At 39.6% G+C, this 16294-nt stretch overlaps 1 protein-coding gene across 1 annotated transcript in view; it reads left to right on the top strand.

The window, feature by feature from the left end:
• LOC147705973 (protein-glutamine gamma-glutamyltransferase E-like) overlaps nucleotides 1-16294 on the top strand; it is a 307618-nt gene that overhangs the window by 28436 nt on the left and 262888 nt on the right. The window lies entirely within an intron of this gene.

The following is a 16294-nucleotide window of genomic DNA, read 5'->3' as shown; positions in this document are numbered from 1 at the left end:
CATGTTTTATCTAGCCGTAAGTAGTTTCACAATATCAAATGAAGTTTGCATGTTTCCAAAAATGACGTCTGGTAACAAGTCAGTTTAAATATGAAAACATCCGATATAGAAAAACTCATACCTTTAAAGTGAGAAATTATTTCGTATTTACAGTTCCCAGGAGCAGCAAAACAGTGGACTAAAATACTGTAAAAACATGTTGTAATAACAAAGATACATGCCTTGGAAAGTTTCAGTAAAAAGTTCTAATAAGAAAAGAACTGTGCCTTTTCAAAATACATACCCTGCATGTGTGTGAATGTATGTATGTATGTATGTATATATATATATATATATATATATATCATTCCATATGGCTCCCTTTCTTTCCCGGTAGGCGCTGCTAGGTGTGGCCGCGTTACTCCTGCGGTTGAGCCCAACCGCTAATATATCAAACCAACGATTCCTCCCACGAGAGAATATCTTGGAGTCGCAATTAACCCAATCTTAATCCACAAGGAAGTTGGTTTCAAATCATTTATTTTCTCAATCCATGGGGTGTCAAAAAACAAGGCAACAACCAACGCGTTTCGACAGCCTCCGCTGTCTTGGTCACGGTCAGTTTGAAAAGTGCATCGCCACAGTTTTATAAACATGAACACATTTTCTGAAACACAACGTCACTCCCCAAGTGGGTGTGACCAACATCACATGATAGTAACACAAACTCCTACCCTTAGGATTTATGGGTCTTGTAGTCCCTACTATACAATGTTAATTTTCACTGTTTATATCACAGAACAATCGTAAGTTTACCATTCACGGTATGTGTATGTTTGTTAAACCATTGTTGGATGGGATATATGTCCAGAAATTTACTAGGTTTACTGCCCTCCAGTGGGCCGAGTATAATTCCTGAGAACAGCGTCACTAATCAAAAACAAAAGTCCTCCCCTTGGGATTTGTCGGTCTTGTGGTCCACAATAATGCACAATTTATGTTACCTGTTTTTGTGATCGTTCTTAGTATTGTGCATATTTTTGGGTTTTGGTTTTGGATTAGAGTCTTCCCCGGGTGAGGATAGGTTTTTTGGGGGGGTTTTCTGCCCTCCAGTGGGCAGTGTTGGGTTTACGCTGTCCCTCTGTGATGGTGCTTGGTATTGAATTATTGTTTGTGTGGCTTGGTACATAAGTAGTGATAGTGTCAATTAAAAGAGTTCAAAATTGTCTGTGAACGGGATTCTGTTCTGGATTAGGGTAACAATTGTAGGCTTTCAAGACATTTTTACAAGTGTATGTATAATTCTTCCGATTGGTTGAGGCCAAAGGGGGTCATTGTCCTGAAATTTAAGATGTGTCTCGACTCCTTTTGCCGCAGTATTTTTTCATTGTGTCCTCCTCTTTCCGAAGGGGTCATTGTTTCTATTCCCCAAAAGCGTAGCTGTTTCCAGTCCCCATTGTGATGGGCCTCCATATGCTTTGCAACAGCATTGTTTCTGTCTTTGTGTGTTGTTGCACGGGCATGTTCCAAAGTGCGTTTTTTTAACTCGCATATGGTGCTTCCGATGTATCTGAGCTTGCAGGGACATTCAATCATGTATATTGTATATTGACTATTACACGTGATGCATTCCCTGATTTGCCATGTTTTTTTGTTTGGCATTGTTATTTCAGTTGTGGGTTTGGCAATCTCACACGCTTTACAGTTATAACATTTGATGAAGCCTTTGGTTTTTAATCACAATGCGTTGGTTGTTGCCTTGTTTTTTGACACCCCATGGATTGAGAAAATAAATGATTTGAAACCAACTTCCTTGTGGATTAAGATTGGGTTAATTGCGACTCCAAGATATCCTCTTGTGGGAGGAATCGTTGGTTTGATATATATATTATATATATATATATATATATATATATATATATATATCAATTCCAATCTTGACTTTCCATTTTTAGTCAAAGAACACACGAACTCGGTTTGCTTACTATATAGGTAGTTATAGTTAAAACCTAGTTTCCATTGGAAATCTGCAACATTCTATTTGGAATAACTTTGGCGCCGGTGGACGAATCTTCGCGAATTTCTCCAAGAAGATGGCCTGCTCTGCTACGCTCCTTCCCTGAAAGTTTGGGGGTGATTTGTGAAGCGGGTGCTGAGAAAAAAGGGGGTCCCAAAACGTGTTTTCCCCATGCAATTTTCCATAGGACCTTTAGCCAGGGCTACAGCCCGTACAGCTAAACGGAATTACACCAAACTTGGCAAAAAGGTAGAGTTCTGTTCACAGATGGGCCTTTTTGTTAAATGGTGTAAATCCGTTCAGTAGTTCCTGAGAAAATCAAAAGTAAAATCATAGATATATATTGGCGGTGTTACGGTAAGCTTACTGTAAGCTTACTGTACTCTGTACCTTCCTGAGCACGAGCTGAATGCTAATTGGCTGTCAACTGTCTGTCAAAACTCCAAACCAGAAAGTGTTGGCAGCCATCTTGTACTCGGTAGACCGAGGCACAAGAAAGCAGAAAAACAAATGTGTAGAACGCAAAAAGGGGGCAGGGTAGAAACAGCTTGACCCCATAGGCCTGCTCAGGTGGTCCCACAAGGACCCCCAAGGCCCCCATTTTTTTTTTAAACCCGGTCTGCTTTTTTTCAAATTACCCCCCAGGGGACCAAATCCCGGGGGCATAGTGAAAAATAAGTGTGGGGGGGCCCCAATCCCCCCACACTGCCCCTAGGATCACCACCCGCCGGGACAAAGCAACGCAGCCCCCCGGCGCATACTGTAGGTTCCAGGTGGGCTTGTTGGCCCCCAGGGACCCCCAGTATGCAAGGGGAATTAGTTCCCCCTCTGCAAACGCGCCCCGGGGCTGTGTTTGAGAGAGGTGTAAAAAGGGGCGTGGCCTCATTACACGTCTCTGCAACACAGCCTCCTGGCGCATACTGGAGGTTCCTGGTGGGCTAGTTGGCCCCCAAGGACCCCCAGTATGCAAGGAACCTTAATCCCCCAACGTAGAACACTCTACAGGGCGCGTTAGCACAGTAGTGAAGGTAGGGGGCGGTGCTTGAGGTGATGTGAGTGCAAACATGCCCTGAGGCGCGTTTTAAGGTGGGGAATTGATTCCTGTTCAATCCAGAGGTCCCCTAGGGGGCAACTAGTACAACAGGTATCTCCAGTAAGCGCCACGGAGCTGTGTTGCAGAGTGTTGTAAAAAGGGGGCGTGCCCTTTGAACGACTCTCTGCAACACAGCTGCTTGGTGCATACTGGAGGTACCTGGTGGGCTAGTTGGCTCACAGGGGACCTCAGGATTGAAGAGGAATTAATTCCCCAATCTAGCTCACTACTATTCCTGAAAAGTAAAATTAACTGTACTTACCAGTAACTTGAATTTCCTTCCTTAGGATATCATTGCCTGCTATATATAAATTAAACAAAAATTAAATAAAAAATAAATATTACAATTTCAATATTTTTAAAAAAAAATTTTTCAATTTATATTAAAAATGTGTAATGTAATTTAAAAAATAAAATATCTCAATATAAATAGTTTAAAATAATGTTGTAAATCAGAATAAAAATATCATTTACAAAACCTTTGAAATTCACTGAAAAAACCATAGGTTTCACACACGTTATACTTGAAAATTAGCATTTAAAAAACCTTTGAAATTCACTGAAAAAACCACAGGTTTCACACATGTTATAGTTAGCTGGACATTTCACTCATACAAAACCATTGAAATTCCCCCGTTATAGTTAACTATAACTCGCGTGCCCACAATACACTGCTGATGACGTCACATATTACATCACTCATGACATGGTCAGTGACATCACTCATGACATCACTCATGACATCTCAAATGACATCACTGATGACATCACTCATGACATCATCCTTGTGAAAGAGTGGCAGACCTCCTCTAACCCTAACATAACCTTTGATACACACATTCAAAAATAGAAAATACAATTTTCAAAAAAATGGAGATACCAATACTAGTTACAACAACCTATTCAGTAATTCCAACATCTACATACACATCCACTCATTCACCAACATTTCTATACAGTCACTCATACATGTACTCACTCATCATATGTACTCATACATCCTGTTACACACTGACACTCATCCATTAAGTTACTCGCACACATACTGACACATGCAAATAGGCTATCAAACATTCATTTATTTGCATATACAGCTATACACACACTACTACAATTACTTGTATAGAAACGTACACATACTTATTCTCTTAAACAATCACTTATAGAAACACATATTTATACAGGAACCCGTCCTATCTCTCTCTCACATATTCATCACTTATATACATCAATACTCACATATACTAGTTTAAAACATATGTAGTTACTCATAAAATATACTATTGAGACAGTGATTCACTCACTAACACACCCATACACACACTCATCCACCCATACAGTCCTGCACACATGCTCTCTTCAAAGCACATACAAACAGGGAGTCACACATTCATGCATCTGTACGGTAAGTAATACCCCCCACCGAACCATACAGACACTCATATTGATACTCTAAAAACCAACTAATAACCCATATCGACACTCATGTAGCTACTCACCAACCCATGCACCCACTTGTACATAAAGTGAGACACTGATACAGATCTTTAAATATTTAAACATTACTCGTTAATACATGTATTCACTAAGATACACTTAATAAGTCAGTTATGCAATCAATTTTACAAAAAAACATCCATTTAGACACTTATTTACCCATTTATTCTTCTATCGACCTTTAGATATACATATATAAAAAATATTTATTTTTCAGAAAGACACACATTCACTGGATGATGTCATTTGAGATGGCGCCCCAGGTACAAACTATTTTCGAGTTTGACCGAGATATATATATATATATATATATATATATATATATATATATATATATATATATATATATATATATATATATATAACCTACTGGCAGTCGCCAGTAGGTAGTTATAGTTAGGACCTATAATGCATGTGTGTATATATATATATATTCACTGAAAAAACCATAGGTTTTACACACGTTATAGTTAGGAAGTAGCATTTGAAAAACCTATGAAATTCACTGAAAAAACAATAGGTTTGACACCAGTTATAGTTAGCTGGAAATTTTACTGACATAAAACCAATGAAATTCCACGTTATAGTTAGTTGGACTCACTATAACTTGCGCGTGTAATGCACTGCTGATGACATTACATATTACATCACTCATGACATGGTCAGTGACATCACTTATGACACCATCCAGTGAATGTGTGTCTTTCTAAAAAATAAATATGTTTTATATATGTATATGTAAAGGTCGAGGAAAGAATAAATGTTTAAATTATTGTCTTAATGAATGTTTTTTTCAAAAAGAAATGATTGGATAACTGGCTTATTAAGTGTACGTTAGTGAATACATATATTAGCGAGTAATGTTTAAATATTTAAATATATGTATCAGTGTTTCACTTTGTGAATAACTGGCTGCATGGGTTGATGAGTACCTACATGTGTAGGTATTTGGGTTCTTAGATGTTTTTTTAGTATCAGTATGAGTGTTTCTATGGTTTCATGGGGGTATTACTAATCACATAGATGCATGAATGACTAACTCTCTCTTTGTATGTGTTTAGAAGACACCATATGTGCAGGACTGTATGGGTGGTTGAGTGTGTATAGTTTTATATGCAAATAAATGGATGTTCAATAGTTTATTTGCATGTGTGAGTATGTGTGTGAGTAACTTTTGGATGATTGTCGGTGTGTAACAGGATGTATAGGTGTATCACTACATATGATGAGTGAGTATATGTATGAGTGACTATATAGAACTGTTGGTGAATGAGAGAATGTGTATATAGATGGTGGAATTACTGAATTGGTTGTTGTAACTGGTATGGGTATGTCAATTTTTTTGAAAATATTAATTTCTATTTTCCAATATGTGTTTTAAGGGTTACATTACACTTAAAGGAGGTCTGTTATCAGTGATGTCATAAGTGATGTCACTGACCATGTCATGAGTGATGTAATATGTAATGTCATCAGCAGTGCATTACACGCGCAAGTTATAGTGAGTCCAACTAACTATAACGTGGAATTTCATTGGTTTTATGTCAGTAAAATTTCCAGCTAACTATAACTGGTGTCAAACCTATGGTTTTTTCAGTGAATTTCATAGGTTTTTCAAATGCTACTTCCTAACTATACCGTGTGTAAAACCTATGGTTTTTTCAGTGAATTTCATAGTTTTTTTGAATGCTAGTTCCTAAGTATGTAATCACGTTCGTAACTACATAGTGTCACCGCCTACACGTCCTGAGAAGCGCATGTAAAGTCACGTGACTTGAAAACAAAACTTCCAATTGGTTATTAGTAGTTTCTGTTCTGGAATATACACGAAGCACTCCACCCACTTTCCTCACAATCTTTTCTACTCTCAAGAGACAACAACGTCGAGCTTCTTCCGGAAGTCTTTGCTGAAATGGCTTCCCTACCAGATTCATCTTCCGAATCTGAAGGAAATGAGCGACCACCGTTAAGAAGAAAAAAGGAATCTTTCATTTGGCAATTTTTCACTTATCCTGAACATCAAAAGAAAGTGAATGCGCCAAAAGTAACCTGCACGATATGCAATCCGGAGCTCTCAAGGGGAAATCCAAATAAAAAATATTCTTTTTCTGCACACACCATGCAGCGGCATGTTAAACAAAGGCATCCTGAGCATTATGCAAAAGAATCGACAAGAGCCCTGGCCACGCTATTACCATCAGAGGTGGCCAGCACATCTTCTGGTGGACGACCTGTATCTCCATCGAGTGCTGAGATGGACTTGAGACCATATCTTGCGAAGGTGCATATGAAATGCAACGAGTGTGGAGAAATTCTTTTGTATGGAGAGCAGAGCCTTGTTCTTATTAAACTCAAAATTGACAGTCACAAATGCCCCAAGAAAAGATAAATTTCTTCACTTCATTTTCAAACTATTACATACTGAAAAATGTAGTAGCAACTTTAAGAAATCGAAAGCATTATAACACTTCTTTCCCCCCCCAAAAAAAAAGTTCTTTTCAGAACTAACTCTTTCCACCAAAACATGCTCGAAGAGCATATTATAAGATGTTTTTTCGCCGCTTTATTTTAGTGCGAGACCGGGTGCGCGCACCCTTCTATCGCGTACAGGACCTGACACTCCCATGTTAAGTTATGTGACTTCTAAACAACACTTCTAATTGGTTCTTGGTAGTTTCTATTCTGCAATTTACACGAAGCACTCCACCCACTACCATCACTTTCTTTTCTACTCTCAAGAGACAACAACGTCGAACATCTTCCCGAAGACTTCGATACAATGGCTACCGTTCCGCATTCATCTTCCGAATCTGATGAAAATGAGCGACCACCTTTCACAAGAAAAACGGAGGCCACGCTATTACCATCAGAAGTAATCAACACATCTTCCGGTGGACGACCTGTATCTCCATCGAGTGCTGAGATGGACTTGAGACCATATCTGGCGAACGTGCACATGAAATGCACGAACTGTGGAGAACTTCTTGTATACGGAGAGCAAAGCTTTACTCTAATTAAACAAATAATTGAGAGTCATAAATGCTCCAAGAAAAGTTAAATTTCTTCACTTTATTTGGATAGTATGACATACTGAAAAATGTCGTCGCAACTTTAAGAAATAAAAAGCATCATAACACTTGTTTCCAAAAAAAAAAAAAAAAAAAAAAGTTCTTTTCAGAACTAACTCTTTGTACCAAAACAAGCTTGAAGAGCATATTAGCTGATATTTTCTCGCCGCTTTCTTATAGTGCGCGACCGGGTGCGCGCACCCACCTATCGCGTACAGGCGTCGAGACACGCATGTGCAGTCATGTGACTTTAAAACAACACTTCCAATTGGTTCTTACTAGTTTCTATTCTGCAATTTACACGGAACACTCCACCCACTTCCCTAGAAAACCAGTTTATCGTAAATCTTTTAAAGCCTCCTCTTATGAAATATTCAACATCAATCACATAGCAGAGTACTAAATAGCACTATATACACTCCGTCCCTTAATTATAAGAGACTTATTGCTATGTAAAATCAACTTTTGCTCTCCAAGATAATGTAAAATGCTGAGCCTATTACATAATTTTATTACACATATATGTTACTAGTCTCCTTCGAGTACTAACACCGTAGAAAATACCACCAATAGCGGTGATATTTTTTACACCGAGAACGGGCGATTTCTATCGCTTACAGCCCTTACAATTATAAAGTTTTATTTCCTAAGTCTCTGATCTCCAACTGTGCAACATAGATCCCCTGTGTGTCGCAATAACGTCCATAAACAAAAACTACAGAGCCAGCATTATAAACATACACAAAACAACAAAACGACAAGAGCCACCATGCTAATATATATCCTTAATATAATAAACCTCTGAGAATAAATACATATTTCCGTGGCAGCCCATAACACAAATGTGGCGTCCTCTGACTCTGCTCCATTACCAAACACCGTAACTCCCCGCCCCACTCACTTTTCACTAAACTCCGCACTCCACCCCAGCCAAACCCCCTATTACAAACCCCCAACCTACCCTCCCTGCCCAAACCCACCATGAACCTCAAACCGCCCCTAGAAAACTTATAAGACACAGGATTACTAAAACTCAAAGAATACGCAACAGGCACATAATGTAAATAGTACATAAAGACACATATTTTTTCCAAAATACTATTTAAAAACATGTTCTATTTTTAATAAATCTATCATGCATCTGACCCTCTAGAACTGCTTTCAAAACGTGAACTATAAACCTCTACTTTTCATTTTCAAACCATACACTTTCTTCTGACCCTCTAGAACTGCTTTCAAAACATGAACTATAAACCTCTACTTTTCATTTTCAAACCATACACTTTCAATTACATTATTTTTTTTCCACAATTCATGTAATGTTACAAACCTTTTCTAAAATACACCAGTCCGTATCATTTATAAGGAATTATTTTCAGTCTTCATCAGTGACACTTTCTTCACATACAATAGAAATCACTATAACTTTTTAAACAACAATGCTAACGCGGTAAAAATAACCCTTCATTTACTTTCCTTTAAGAATGCACACTATGTACCCCACGCATGCGTTTCTTAATCTTTGTATTTGGCAGCGAATACCGACCTTGAATCGGAAGACATGAACAAGAGCGCCATTGTCACATTTAAAACTGAACGTTGCATCTGCTCACACACATATCTTTCACTAAGCTAACATTCACAGAAAACAGCATTGATGTAAAAAAAAATTGACCTTGCTTTACAACTCCCTCAAATCACTCCCTTATTTTTTAACGCATCCTCCAGTTAAAAAAAAGCTACTTTTTTAATAACCACTAAGCAATATATGTGACTAGACTCCTAGAAAATTTATCAAGTCATTCTGCTCCTCTCCACTGCCTAGCCGGCGACCTAATTCTGTGGAGTTGCTATACAACCAGCGGTGCTGCGCCGTTTCCTGTACCATCTTGGGAAATTCAAAATGGATGTCCCTCCTGCCTTCGCAAACGAGCCGGGCCACTTAGAACTATTTCGCCAGAGGATGCTTGACTACTACGGCATCTTACCACTCTCGACTTTGAATACTTCATATCGATTATCATTTCAATATTCGCATTTCACCTGTGTGCAGCCTGTATTTCATTGCCTGAGCTGTGATTTCACGTGGGCCCTGGATTTATGTCTCTGCACTTTGGTACCTCTTGAACCGAATTACAATCACCTCATGAATCCGTTACTTGATCATGAACAGCTTTGTTACAACGGAGGGTTTATGGCCTTTGCAGCGATACAAGGAGTTCTGGGTCATTGGAATATATTCGCAGCGGCGCAAGATTTCCTAACAGAGAGCTACATCGAAAACCCACCGAGCTGCCCAATGATGGTAAAAGACACTCCAATAATGACAGATCATGAATGCTCCTTTCATCTTCTCAATTGGATGGCTGACATGTTTTCAGATGATAACAATGATTTCATGTTAGAGGCACTTGCTGCATACTTTGCCTACACAATGGACACTTAACTCTTTCCTAACAGCGAGCTACATCGAAAACCCACCGAGCTCCCTCTGATGGTAAAAGACGCTCCGATTATAACAGATCATCAGTACTGCTTTACTCTTTTCCATTGGATAGCTGACATACTTTCAAATTATAAAACTGATTTCCTGTTACAAGCAGAAACTACCTATTTTGCCTAAACAATGCTTCAATAACTCTCAAACAAGCCATTGACGTCCTCATTTCCTTTTGGTTTTCTATATTCTTCACGTTCTTTTCCATATTTTCTTTTGAAGAACAGACCTATTTGCTTTACTAACAGTGGACATTATGATTTCGTGTTGTTTGACAGCTGATTCATAAAGTAATGATGTATAACCACTTGCATTTTCATATATCGTTCCTAAACTGAAAGGCCAGAAACCTTCTTCCATTTATTAAAATATAGTATACTTCCTTATAAGAGTGTACAATGTTTTTTCCCAACTATATTCATTTTTCTTCAACTATAGCATTTGTATTCCATGTACTACTGACAATACCAATTACTGTGTTTTTTGCAATTTCTATACTCATATTACATAATGATTTGCCTTTAAAACAGTACATTTCTAAATAAACATTTCAAATATTCACGGTTTCTCTTTTAATCCATAATCTCAACTGAAATGATTTCATATTGAAAAACTATTCATGGGTTCCACATAACCTTAACTGTAGTCACTGAGGACCTTATTTATGAAGACCTTCCGCCGCCAGTGCCTCTTTTTTTAAAATGGAAAAAAGTAACGCACCGGTGGCGCAAGGCCTTCATTAATAAAGTCCTGAATGTTTTCTTTTCTTGACCTCACTTACTGATACTAGAACCTGCAAACCAATTACGGCCCGTGAACTCTTTCTTAGTAGGTCGCGCACCGTAAAGACAGTTATACCACTGTTAACATTTTTTTTTACTGTTACTAAGCACCGACACAGTTCCGCTTCACTCAGAGTTAATCACTGCTCCCACGCTTCTACAGGCCAGACGCTATGTCGTATTTCTCTCCTTATCACCCTTTCATCTCCACAATAACAAACAGTTGTCCGCCAGCCACCAGAGAACAGACTCAGATGCAGAGGCACCAAAGAGTGAACCCATCACCAACTGCCATCTCCGGCTGTTTCCATGGTTACACCTCATTCTGCACCTTGCTGAAGGCACAGGTCAAAAGTTCATGTCTCAACGTTCTACAGCTAACTAAGAAGACTATTTTCCCTCCAGAAACACCTGCCAATCCACAACTCTGTTACATGTCTTGTTTTTTCACACCCAATAGTACTTTTCGTTTAACATAAACATTGACCTGTTCACTCTCCACTTGTTACAATCAACCAATCATTTTTATTTTTTTTAACCACACCCAGCCTCTTCCTTTTTCTTTATTTAAAATTTCAACTTCTAACTACCATTCCACTTCCAGAACCGATCGGAGGACGACTACAAATCCCTTGAAAATGAAGGTCTGGCTAATAGGACACAGTTATATTCACTGGAGTGAAAAATATGCAGTAAGCAGACGAATTTGCAACCTCAGCTTACCAAATGTACACATAACATGGATTTCCAAAAGAGGATTGAAATGTCACCAATTGATTCCATTGGTGAAAACTTTTATGCATCTCCCAGAACCAGACCTTATAATTGTGCACTGTGGTGGGAACGATCTAGGCACAATCACTGGGGTAGGTCTGGAAATGCTTCTAAAAGACACCTTTCGACAATTGATGACACTTTTTCCTCGATCTGCCTTGGTATATTCCAATATATGCCAAAGACAGAAATGGAATTGGTCCAATCACCATTGTGCACAATTTGAGAAAGCAAGGAGACATGTAAATAAATCTGTTTCTGCGTTCCTCAGAGATTATAGCATGGGTTCTATTTACCACAACAACTTGCGATACCACATGCAAGACGTCTATAGGAGAGACGGTGTTCATTTCACGAATGAGGGAAACAGAATCTTCCTCTGCAACATCAGGCTCTGCATCAGTACTTACTTATAAATGCAGAAAACACTCAATTAACACAAGGGCTCTTTTCAGAGCCACCTTATATCTAAGCACTCAAACTTCTGATTTACCTCCATTTTCACACTCTTGTAAATAGGTGTGCGCGACCGGGTGCGCGCACCCCGTATTTTTTTTTTCGGGGAAAAATTATATCTTTTTGCGTTTAAGGGCCTTACTGCACACCCCGAGAAAACCTACGCAGGAAGACAATCTCTACCTTCTCCCCTTTCCATGTTTCAACGCTTTGAAATGAACAATATATTTACTCACAGTGACAAAATGGCGGACAAAACTTCCTGATTTCCTTCGAATCGAACGTTAACAGACGTCACACAGCCAAAAAAATACCGCTCACGCGCAGCCGCTTTGGTGCGCGCACGTGTGCGCGCCTATAGATATATAATTGACTTTAACTTTAATTTTCTCAACAACTACTGAACGGATTTACACCATTCCAAAAAAAGCGTAATCTGCGAACAAGACTACCGTTTTGGCAAATTTCTTATAAATTCATTCACCCGTTCGAACTGTAGCCGAGTCTAAAGGTCCTATGGAAAATAACATTGAGAAAACACGTTTTGGGACCCCCCTTATATCTCAGCCCCCACTTGACCAATCCCCCCCAAACTTTCAGGGAAGGAGTGCAGCGAACCTAGCCATCTTCTTTGAGAAATTCGCAAAGACTCATCCACCAGGGCCAAAGTTATTCCAAATAGAATGTTGAGGATTTCCTATGGAAAACAATCCTAACTATAACTACCTACTGGCGACCGCCAGTAGGTAATATATATATATATATATATATATATATTTTACAACAAGTTTTCCCCGATCCCGGGGAAGGATGGAGTCGCTGAAAAAACGGCTATGAATCGCTTACATCTGTGAAAGTTCGGAGTTTATTTCCATAAATCCATTAGGGGGTCAAATAACAAAAAAGCAACCAACGCGTTTCGACAGCGTCCGCTGTCTTGATCATGGTTAGCTATGTGTGTAAAGCTCACAGTTTTAAGGAACAAACAAAATATCGAGGTTACGCCCCCTGGGTCTCTGGGTCCCGCCCTCCAGTACTAGGCCTTCTGGGACTGGTAGTCTCTTGATTAACTTTCTGGTATGAATTTCATCACTTTGACCCATCTGGGACCCCTGGGGATTCAATACAAATAGCTTTCCTCATTCTGGTGTAATGCGCTGCCCACTCATCAAACAATTTGTTCATTTTTACATTTTTAACATTTTTAAAGCAATTCCCATTTCGAGCGTAATTTCAAAGGCAAAAACAAGGAGACCCTGTTCTTCAGAATACCGCCCTCTAGTGGGCATCGTCTGCAATTTATGCTTAGCTTGGGTTAACAAACAGTGTAATGTTTCCCGGGACTGGTAGTCTCCTGATTACCTTCATGTTGGATCAGTCATCCTAAACAATGTGAAATACTCTCAGGGGTTTGTATAATGTTTATGACGCAAGCCGGATGGCACGAGAGAGCGTTGTGTGCCTTTCTAAAAGCTCTGGGCTTTTGCTGCAACACAAACTTACACGGCTGCCCTGGCCGTGAGAAAGAGCACCAGCACCTTCATGACTTCACAGTCAGATAGGAAGCGGCTACGGAGATGAACTTTTCCTCTTCTGCAAAGCACGTTATCTCGACAGGGGATTAATTGCTGCCTGAATTCCTGTTCCTACTGAAGGATATTAACGGAAGAAAAGAAAGGTGGGGGAACTGAGCCTACTTAAGGTTTTAATCACGAACTCTGTGTGAGAGGACTTCAACAACCAGCATGCGTAGCATGCAATTAGAAGCCCACACCCACTTAGGGAAAATGATTCACCAACCACAGTGAATAAAAACACGGAGACATCACTTCCTCTGCACTAATCCATGAATACGGGGCGTGCTGCCTCGAAACGCGTCGGATTTTAACTTTACTCAAGGGAGACAGAAGGCAAATAACAGCGAGGCAAAGCAAGCCGGATGGCACGAGAGAGCGTTGTGTGCCTTTCTAAAAGCTCTGGGCTTTTGCTGCAACATATATATATATATATATATATATATATATATATATATATATATATATATATATATCCGCACCGTCCTTCCCACTGCGCCAGTCTGCAATTACCGAACCCACACAGGAAAGAACAGGAAGACCCAGAATGCAGTGAGTTTAGTTTATTCAGTAGTACACCACGGCAGCATAACGTTTCGGCCTACACAGAGGCCTTGGTCACATGGCGCATTGAAGGAGGTGCAAGCAATTTAAAGGGAACATTCATAATAGAGGGGAACATTTGATTGGTGAGTTTGTATGCAGTGGGAGTGTTAATAGCCTGCAACAGAAAAGAGTGTCTGCTAATGCACTAAATTTAAGGCGGGGAAACTTATGTCAGACATAAATGAAAGCCCTGGACAATTAAATCACTGTTTGAATACATTTACACAAGCCGACCCTTATGCAAGTCAGGTTAAATGCATTAATTAATGTTAATACATGAGAAAATGGGGAAACGAAGTATGTCTAACATACAATGTATGAAACACCCATATTTACATAAAGTGCAAGCGTGAAATATCAATCCGATATTAATGTTTTAGGTTCATAAAACAAAGCTGACAGCATAAATGCTAACAGTACATGTATATACAGTACACAATATGAAAGTTGAACCCCATATTTTAAAATATATACAAAATATTTAATATATATACATCTATGAGAATCACCGATTACAAACTTCTACCCCAAGTTGCTGATGAAGTATCAAAGCAAGAAATTAATCATAATGAACATTACGGCTGGCTTTACTGGGCTCTGTTTTGAATATATGTTACCATTTCCCCACCCTATTGACCAGAAAAATCAAACTCCAACACCAATCTCCCACCACTAATGTGAATGCTAAAAGGAAGGTGAAAAATATAATAAGTGCAACATACTTTTTTTCTCTCAAGTGTATGTATTAAAAACTCTTGGTGACATTTGTTTGCTAAGGAAAATAGCAACCAACAGACTACCTAACAATGACCTAGTGTGTTAATTCATGAATAGTCATTTTAGTTTGTTGTTGGCCGACACTGCTATGTGATCTTACTGGTGGCAGTAGTAACAGAATACATTGGCAGCTTCCCAATCATTAATCCACTAGGGGAGAGGCAGAGATGCTATCAGATAGCTGATGTGGGATTTACAGACAAGTGTGAAAATCCTCTGTTGAATTAAGGCCATTAGGGCTCTTGCTATCCATCTCCAGGATGTATCTGGTCTCGAGTGCCCTCAAGATCCCTTCCCGGTTTCCTCCCCTCCTTAATGGGCCTACTGAGTCAATGGCATAGTATTTAAGGAGACCACTGTTGTTACCATGGAACTCCTTAAAGTGCCGTGCAACCGGGTAACTGGTGTCATTGGTGTTGATGGCTCTAATATGCTGGAGAACCCGCTTGTGGACCTGCAGTTTTGTGCTGCCAATATACTGCAGGCCACATGGGCACTCCAGCACATACACCACATATTCCGATTTGCACGTAAGTTGCTTGTTAATCTTGCGGGGTGCCACTGAAAATGCTGTGCGGAACTCAGTTTTATTGAGCCCCTGAGAACAAGCTTTGCAGCTAGAGCACTTCCTAAACCCTCGGCTGGCAGCTAGCCAGTTTTTAGGTGGTATTACTTCAGGGCTAGACTTAACTAGCGCATCCTGCAAGGAGAATGCCTTCCTGTAAGCAATAGCAGGTTTATTAGGCATGTGCTCACCAATAACTGGATCAAGTTTGATAAGATTCCAGTATTGGTTGACAATCTTCCTAAGCGCCCCGTGCTGACTGTTGTAGGTCCAAATAAGTCTGATTGGGAGCTCTTCATTCGTTGCCTTATTTTTCTGCTCCTTCCTGTGGGTCAGTGCTTGGGTACGTGACAGGGTATTAGCTTTTCTAATAGCTATATTAATAAGCTGCTCGCTGTACCCACGAGCAAGAAATCTTACTTTGCTCGCAGCCTGTGCACTTTTGCAGTGGGAGTCCGTACTGCACACCCTACGGATTCTAAGCATCTCCCCATAGGGGATGCTTCTAATCAAGTGTGGGGGGTGATGACTTCCCGCATGCAAGATGGTGTTGCCCGATGTGGGCTTCCTGTACAGCTTAGTATTCAGTCTGCCCTCACTGACCTCTAA

This window comes from Lissotriton vulgaris, chromosome 7, assembly GCF_964263255.1.
Source record: "Lissotriton vulgaris chromosome 7, aLisVul1.2, whole genome shotgun sequence".
Taxonomy (NCBI): Eukaryota; Metazoa; Chordata; class Amphibia; order Caudata; family Salamandridae; genus Lissotriton; species Lissotriton vulgaris.
Note: the sequence above shows the minus strand (reverse complement) of the source record. Positions and strands in the feature narration are given on the sequence as shown.